Source organism: Nannobrachium achirus (genome assembly GCF_963921795.1).
Source record: "Nannobrachium achirus genome assembly, chromosome: 4".
Lineage (NCBI taxonomy): Eukaryota > Metazoa > Chordata > Actinopteri > Myctophiformes > Myctophidae > Nannobrachium > Nannobrachium achirus.
This window is the reverse complement of record NC_137813.1, coordinates 25,926,845-25,936,324: the sequence shown is the minus strand read 5'-3', so window position 1 is coordinate 25,936,324 and position 9,480 is coordinate 25,926,845. Positions and strand designations below refer to the sequence as shown.

The 9,480-nt window shown below is 36.7% G+C and overlaps 1 gene segment (V, D, J or C); it reads right to left on the bottom strand.

Moving 5' to 3' along the window:
* Positions 1–300: 300 nt before the first annotated feature.
* LOC308284452 (Ig mu chain C region membrane-bound form-like) lies at positions 301–5,849 on the bottom strand. The segment is given in 5 exons: positions 5,829–5,849; positions 3,849–4,175; positions 2,184–2,519; positions 1,370–1,678; positions 301–727 (listed from the first exon to the last, which is right to left on the bottom strand).
* Between the last annotated feature and the right edge of the window lie 3,631 nt (positions 5,850–9,480).

Below are 9,480 nucleotides of genomic sequence, written 5' to 3'. Positions count from 1 at the left end.
TAAATCCTGATGTAATATATAAGAAAGTCACCATAATGTCAATATCTACAGTAGAACGATGCATATCCTTAGGTCATCTCTGGTAACATTTGTCTAATGACACTTATTTATTACCAACTAACTTAAAGAGAAATGTTCATTTGTGGTTGGGTAGGTAGGTACTATTATGAACTTCAGGACATACATCAACAAAATAATTAGTTAGATTTCTTTTTTATTTGGATTTTCATTCTGCTTTGTAAACACACAGGATGTCACATCACAAGCAACAAACAAAACAAAAACATGACATAACACACGGTGACACAACATGACATCTACTAGGCCTTGCAAGTTTCAGGGATGTTCATGCTGAGGTTGACCAGGTTGGGTTTGTCAGCTGTTCTTTGCACCATGGACCTAACAATAACTCGAGTTGTATTGACCATAGATTCATGGTAAACAACACAGCTATACACCGTTTCAGGGTTTCCCCATGTGGCATTGCTGAAGGTTAGTTGGCCATAGACAGAGTAGAATTGTTTCGAGTCGACTCGATATTCCCTAAGATTTGTGGTATGATACACATACTCATTTCTGTCTAGAGTTTCCACAGGCTCATCGTTAATGAGCCAAGAGACAACAGCTTCCTTGGGGTAGAAGTCTTTCACATAGCAAGTCAGGGTCACCATACTAGTTTGTTCAACTGGCGGCAGCAGAAAAACTAAAGGGCGGTCAATCCTTCCATCTGCAAGCACGAGAGAACAATTAGATATTTTGCTGCACAGATAACACTTACAACATATTATTTCTGGTTATCAATTAACACATAATAGTGTACTGAACAGGTATTGATACGATTTGCTGAATTTAAATAATTTAAATTATATACATTTCATTACATTACTTTAATGTTTCTCGGGGACCACTGAGGATCCAAATGGAACAGGTCTGTAACTCTGTGTACAAATGGATCAATTTGGTTATACCCTCAGAGTTAAATTAAAGGGATAGTTTAATCTCAATTACTCACCCCATGGAGACTGGATATTTGTTTTGTTTTTGTTGCATTCCTAAGCCAATAATTTGAGGAGACTCTTTGTGTCTCCATAGGGAACAAAGCAGGCTCTTTGTGTCTCCATAGGGAACCATTGCTGGTCATCAAATTATTGGCTTAGGAATGCAAAATAAATAAAACAAATCCTTGGATTCAAGTCTCCATGGGGTGAGTAATCAATAGAAAAGAGGTTATTTTTTTGGGTCAACTATCACTTTAACAGATTGGGGTCCCAGAGAGAGAGAAGGGGGAAAAAAAGATTGTATCAAATGGGGGTCCTTGAAATGCGTAAGGAGAATCACTGCATTGCATTGCATTACATTATTTGCTTACCATTTGACCTTTCGAAGCGCATCTCCTTTGGGGCTAAAGCTTCTTTGTGGTGAGCAATACAATTATACTCTATCCCTTTGTTCCACTCCTCGTACATGACGTCTACAGCGACGATGATCTTTTTCCCTTCTCTTCTCTCTCTGGCATTAGCTAGTGGGTTTCCTTCCATGTCCTCCCATGTCACACTCTCCACACCTTTGACTACTTCAAGGACTTCACACACAAGTTGGGCTGGCTTGTTGTGAAACAATGCCTCTATTGACAGAGGCAAGATCTTCATTTTCATCATCTCGTCTTCACAGCTCAATCCTGGAGAGAGGGTTTAGGGAGTATTTAGTAAACTGCATTATCAGGGGTGTCACACCAACTTCTGGGCCCTGGTAGTGGGTACAGGGATTCACTGCGGGCCCCCCATGAATGTTCTTCATAGGGGGAGGGGTTTAACCCATTGTAGATCTGCCATTTTTGAAAAATCTTGAAAATTTCAGTTTTTGAAAAACCTATGTTTCCATCTCAAAATGTTTAGTTCCAGGGACCCCCCAGGAACTAAATTTGAGTTACAAATGTTTGCTTAAAAAATACATATATTCAAGGATTTGCACACATTTTCATGACTTTTCAAAAATAGCAGATCTACAAGCTTCGCTGTGAGCTTGAATATCTGCTATTTTTCAATAGCTAAAGTATAAAATAATTAAGGCCCCTCCACCTTGGGCCCTAGTAACTCAGTCCCCCCCCCCCTTGTGACGCCCGAGTGCATTATATGTAAAGATTCATTATACTGTACAGTAACACAGTGTTATATTTTACTCACCGCCTCCACCTGCTTTTTTGTATGTTACAGATTTGTTGACATCACCGGCGCCCCCCTCAAAGACACATGTTACTGGTGTTCCATCGATCCAATCACTTTGATTCATGTGGAGATAGCTTACTGCACTGTACAAAGTTCCGTTCTCAGTCTTTTCCTCCTTCGTCCTGATTTCACCATATTCGCTGATGAGTTCCTTATCATTTCTCTGCCATATGATCTTATAATCTTTTGGTGAGAAACCAGTGGCAGAGCAGGAGAAGGAGGCCTTGTCTTGCTCCTTCACATCCTCGGCAGTGGAGATCAGCACTTCAAGTGTTGGCAACTGATGATAGACAACTGCAAAACACGCGCACGCACGCACGCACGCACGCACGCACGCACGCACGCACGCACGCACGCACGCACGCACGCACACACACACACACACACACACACACACACACACACACACACACACACACACACACACACACACACATATACACACAGATATATATACACAGAAGCACAGAATGTTACAGTACTGTATATGCAGAAGCCGAGCAGAATCGAGTGCTAATGGCAATTGAAACTAATCATTCATCTGATCTTTCAATTTTATGCAACTTTACTGTGTGCTACTGCTAGCCTACAGTTAACAAGCACTGAAAGGAAGGTTAGTTTGATTTTGTAAAATACTTTAAGGGATGAGCCTTGCTTCTGCATATACGGTACATTGTGTACACAAGCTAGCACAGACAAGTACCTGACAGTTTAAAACCAGCCACAAACATACTTTTTAACAATGATTGCTCACTGAAAGCTCATAATTGCCCATTGCTCATACTGAATTATTTATGTTGGCTGAAAAAGGCACAGAAAGGATTTACAGCACAGGGAGAACATGGATGCAAAAGCGAGATGTTTTACTGTAACATCAGTGCCAAAGGCATGAATAGAGGGAAAAGATTACCAAGCCAGCGGCTCAATTTGCATAAGCAAGAATAGTCACTTGTGTGTGCATAATATAATTCCATGGCACTATGATTTTGAATACATAAAATGATTCAATTCTTATTAAAGATCTATTTTATTTAAGTGTTTTAAATTATATATTTGTTCTGCTTATATTTAATTTCACTGTCAATATGTAGATTGATTACTTTGTCAGGCAACAAAGCAAAGTAGTATTTATTGATTCATGTTATGGTCAATTTAACACATGACCACGTCTAACATGCCACAGCACAAAGCTCAATTATTATTATTATTTGGCTATTATTTTGTTTTTCATATTAATGGGATATAATTATTTTAATAATGACTCTTTACTTAAAAATCTAAAATCTGTTTTGAAACAATCATATTTTAGTAGCCTATGTCATACTTAACATTCTGCATATAGTTATAATTAATTACCGGTATTATAAATCAAGTCGTTGGAACAGATTTTGAACACAACAAATATTTAATTTAAAATATCTTGCATTGCGGAATTGAACTTTTGTTGTTTGCAGTTGTGCAAATGAGGATTGTTGTTAAGAAAACTGTTAGTTACCATTACACATTAATAGACACAATCAAAGATAGGTACAAAGAATTCCAAACTAATAATTAATTTGAAGGGTTAGGGTTAGGGTTAGGGTAGTCATTCAAATAAGTAATAAATGATTAGCCGCTTCTTACCTGGTCTTTCCAGTGTCACTTCGATAGGATCTCCAGTTGAATGTGTGGCAGCACATTTGAAAACCTTTTTGTTCTGCCAGTCCTCTCGGTTGACGCGGATCTGACTGACTCTCATGTACTTATCACCTTTCTGAACGACAGGGTATTCAACAAAACCAGAGGTGGGCTGCTCGGACAGAACGACCCCACTGGCATCTTTCCACTTGAAGGTCAGGTCCGCAGGTGTGAAGCCGGTGGCCAGGCAGCCCAGAGTGACGGTGTCCCCGACTCCTGAACCACACTGGACCAGAGGAAACACAGTGGGGGCAGTCGCTGCAGCCGCTGCAGCTGGGAGAGGAAAATATACAGTATCAATAAAAAATATATCTGACATTCTGAAATGCCTGGATTTGTATATGAGTGAAAACAAACGTCATAAGTAAACACTCAATTAAAAGATAAATACACCGATTTGACAATTTTCCAGAAAGCAGAATTTTGTGATTTGTATTCGCTGTTGATATATCAATAAATGTTTTCTAGGTAAATAAAACATGGTTAATTTTTTTACCGCAGAATGTTTAACAATTTAGTTATTACTGTGATATGAAAATTAACATATTCGTATTGAATATTCTTATTATACAAGTTGATTACACTGAATATTAATTTTATTTTAGTTAACTTGCAATCGCATAGTGTTGGGAATAGATATCTTCTTGAATCAGCCATCTGCATAAACACCCTATTGGTTTACAAATTAAAAAAATATGTAGAAACATTACATTATTATCATTATTTAGTTTTTCCTCAATGTATTCCTTTTAACTAATAAAAACGGTTCTTACCTGATGAAACAGTTACCGTTGTACCCTTGCCCCAGTAGTCAAAAGCACCGTAGCACAGTAGAGAATATACTCATTGACTAGTACAAAAAGCCACTGTCATCTTAATATAATTTTGTCAAATTTTCTAAAAGCCAATTAATCACTTTCACCATGTTATCCCTATTTGGGGCATGTCATTAAGGTGACATTTAAAAAGAAATTGTGAAACTAGCAGATGCATGTGATCTTAAAGATTGGCTATTTTTTCTATTTGTTGTAAGATTATGTATATAGCCATAAATTGCAGGTACATGTTTATGATGCGATATCACTTTATTATTTATATATTTTATTTTATACACATTTTAAAATGACCATTTGAACTTAATAAACGATAAATTACTTTAAATGACTGGTATAATAAAATAACCTTGTACTTGAGTTTAAGATAAAAAATGTTAATTTCATATCATTCATATCAAAACACTTACCTGCGGATACAGTTACCAGTGTGCCTTTTCCCCAGTAGTCAAAAGCCCAGTTATCACAGTTATAAAGATCTAGTCATACATCTCACAAAAACTATCATTCTTATTAACTTCCATTTCGTCCTGACCATTTGGTCAGATACTATTAAATATCATACTCTGATTCAGTTTAAATACATTAAGACTCTAAAAAACACTGTTTTCCTTCAGGTTCTGATTACTTGACAGATTACAGACTACACTAGTTAGTGGTTTTTCTCTAAAACCAACAACAGAAACTATTTCAATACATGATCTCTTAATGATGTGACATCTTTGTGTAATAAAAAATAAAAGCATTTCTTACCTGAGGAGACAGTGACCATTGTGCCTTTTCCCCAGTAGTCAAAAGCATAGTTGTCACAGTGTAACAAAGTGACACCTACTGCATACAATAACCCTGCTGTCTCTAAAAGACTATATGTACAATTAATAAGAGTTGCCTACTCTAACAGTTTATACTTATAGCTTGTGTGTGTTACTGTATGGTCCAAAAACATTATAAGCTTAGCTATTATGAGATAAATCACTTACCTGATACAAACACTCACGTTAAATAAAATAATACAATACTACAAAAGTCTGTCATTAACTCATATTGACACAATATTTCAATCCATATTTTTTGTGATTTTTTTGTAACTTACCTGATGAAACTGTAACCATCGTGCCTTTTCCCCAGTAGTCAAAGCCATTGTCACAGTGTAACATTCTGATACACAAGGTGTTCAAAAACTAGCATCCAAATATGTAATGAACACATGGCTTTTCATGGATGCTATTCAGGTCTAAAATACTACAATAAAAATTAACTGTTAGAGTAGGAAACAAAGGGTTTGTTCTTACCTGATGTAACAGTCACACTGGTCCCTTTACCCCAGTAGTCAAAGTAGTTGTCACAGTGATTGGACTGACGAACACTCAGTACAAAAAAGATCAGTCGATTTACAATGTCTGACCAACGGATGCTACTGACAACGCTATCTGATGTTGTATACAAAGAATACTGTATAGTGTATTAGGTCTACCAATTAATGGAAAATGTACGTAGAAGTTGCCATCAGGTGAAATGAAAATTGAATAATATTGAGTTTTCTTTCCAAAGTCATGGTATTATTACTTACCGCTTACCAGATATTGCTGTGATATTTATCACTTGCTCTCTACTATCCATCATGGAGATTTGTGCCCTGGTTTGAATCCAATTATGACCTGTTTAAACAACATTTATGTTTGACTGACTGAACATAACCTTGTGTACTGTTTATTAACCAGCTCCTTTGGGATTTCCATTTCCTGTTATACAGAGTTTTAAAGACATGTTATTTAGGTCACCAAAGTTAGCAAGAACTTCCCCTTTTTCAGAGAAGGCCCTATCAGCTCTATGCCCTGCAATAGGGTCTCTGCTTTATTCACATCACGTTTACAAAAGTGAAGCAGTGGGTGAATTTAGTTTCCGTGCAGTGGCAAAATGTTATTGGCAGATCTTTCATTATTATTTGATTCGATTTCATGATATTTCATTATGTTTGAAAGAAAAACATGTACATGATTCTCACAGAAACGTCAAGGATAAAACACAATAAAGCCAGTGACTTATTTCCATTGTGGTCCTTGGTCTTGGACAAACAAAACATTACAACAAATTACAAGCAACATATAACATCATGCATGCCACGGATGACAATTCTGCCTGTGCAAAACAAATGACTTGCCTCTGAATATCAAGCTGAGGAAAAGCAAACTGCCCCTTATTCTTAAAAGGATCCCTGGCTATTACGACAAATATGCCTTAATATACATTATAATTGCCCTCTACAATGTAAAATTAAAAACACCTTAAATATTGTATTTCTTCTAGAAATAGCTAATCTTTCACTCAATAGGGGAAATGCCTGTCGCAAGTTGATGATGTCATAAATGTCATGTGTGATCTATCCCTATGGAATTTATGGCATGCATGTGCAAAATAAAATAAAAATAAAAAACTCATTTGAAATATTGATTTGATGGTCATATTAACCATAGGAAGTATTACGTTTGTTTTTAATTTCAAATGCATGCAATGAATTCCATAAGGATAGATCACACATGACATTTATGACATCATCAACTTGCGACAGGCATTTCCCTAATTGAGTGAAAGATTAGCTATTTCTAGAAGAAATAAAATAATTGAGGCGTTTTTAATTTTACATTGTAGTTATAGAGGACAATTATAATGTATTAAGACATATTTGTCGTATTAGCCAGGGATCCCTTTAAAGGACAACTTTGCTTTTTACAACAAGGGTTCATATTTTAGATAGTCATTAGAGAAAAGAAAAGATGAGTGTTAAAATGTTTTCATTCACTGCTTTCTATCTTTTCTTTTCTCTAATGACTATCTAAAATATGAACCCTTGTTGTAAAAAAACAAAGTTGTCCTTTAACCCACACTTTTGCATGAAACTTTGAAGCACCACATTGGGGAATGTGGAATGTTAGGGCTATTCAATTGAACCCAGGCAACTCTTTGCATAGATAGACCATGTCATCAAATGAGATGTTTTCATCACCCAATGGGTAATTCCGTCCAAGAACTTTCCTCATTCTACTTTCATAGATAGTCAACACTCGACAGGTAAACTATAGCTAGTTTGCTGACTCTTATCTGGACCACGTGGACATTTTTATCAATAGATGGAAGTAGGCTACATCAAGAAACAATCTAAGAGCCACTGTCAGAAAGCTGTCATGCGCTCAAATACAGACAGGCTGTTAAGCTCAAGAAGTTACAGCTTTGTCGCTATAGATGATTATAACATGTATAGTCCTGCATGAGATTGTGAAGAATTGTAATGCTGTTAAATTCTAGTATTTTATCGTATCAGAGAGAGAAGAGAGAAGCATTTTAGACAATCACATCTTGCACCCGTATTGGTGTTCGTTTGCGGGAGGATGTTGACATGAGTGTTGCAATCCTCCTGGGTGACTTTAATTCTCCTGGGTGATTCAGAGGAGACATGGAAGGCCTCCAGGCTTATATTGTGAACACACATTTAATGCCTATATCGCTGTTGAAAAGGAAACTGTTTGTCTGACTGCAAATGTCATTGAGATTTTGAAGATACTGTTCTTAAAAACATTTTATGTTGAGTGGGCCTAGATGTATTCAGCAACAAGACAAGAGGGAGGTAGAAGGTAGCAAAAGGCAGAATTAGAGTCCTAACCAAATATACAGTATGCATTGAATATAAAATAAAACAGTAAGTTAAGCAGTTAAACTCCAATCATTAGTGTGCATGCAAGGCAGGCTAGTGTACAGTTGGCCCGGACTGTACAGTATATCACACACAAATGTTTGTGTTTGTAAATATAGTTATAGTTAATATCTCGAGTCAGAATTCGCCTCAATGTCTATAGCTGACCTGTTGTGACATCACATTGTTGACTGTCACGCTCCATATATGACCAAGGCAGCCTGTTCTGGCAATCATATATGGAGATCCCTGATGTCATCAATATTAAGCTCATATTTGGCAATGCCCATATGAACGTTCCATGACCAAGACAGAATTAATTTGCAAATCAAGACTGGTGACTATCATCACCTGGATATGCATATATGAAGATCACGACACTGACCTCATCAAACCCTGGGTATCCATACATGGAGACGACTGGTTCATCACCTATAGATCTCCATATATGGAGCTGACCTCTACATCTGATTCCAAGATGATGCCCTGTTAGGGCAACCACACTAATGGAATCCCTTTTATGCACATCAATATTAAGCCCATATCTGGGAATGCCCATACAAAAGAATCCCTTTTATGCCCATCAATATTAAGCCCATTAAATAGGGAATGCCCATATATGGACATTGTGTCAGTCTAACCAGTGTCGTTGCTACGACATGAGTCACACTTGCAAATAATTCTGTCCATGTCCCTTTTATGCCATATATGCAGATCCCTGTAACTAGCTTTTAACTAAAGTATATTTTGAGCTGAGGTTTAATTGTGTCCACATACAGAGGAAGCACCTGTTCTGAACATTATTTCCTGTCAGTTACATAAATATTAACCAGGAAGGATGACTGATCTGCACAAGCACCAACAAGTGTGAATGAATGAATTATACTTTGACAATTCCATCAAGATAAAAGTACACTTAGCCTATTAATTATTTGAGCTCTTGAGTAATTGAATTAAATATGTATAACTTAAGTGAGCATATTGGATTGAAGGAGAGTTTTGTTCAGTCTGTGATTTTCCTAATAGCTGGAGATTTATAATATGTTAACAGTCCCTA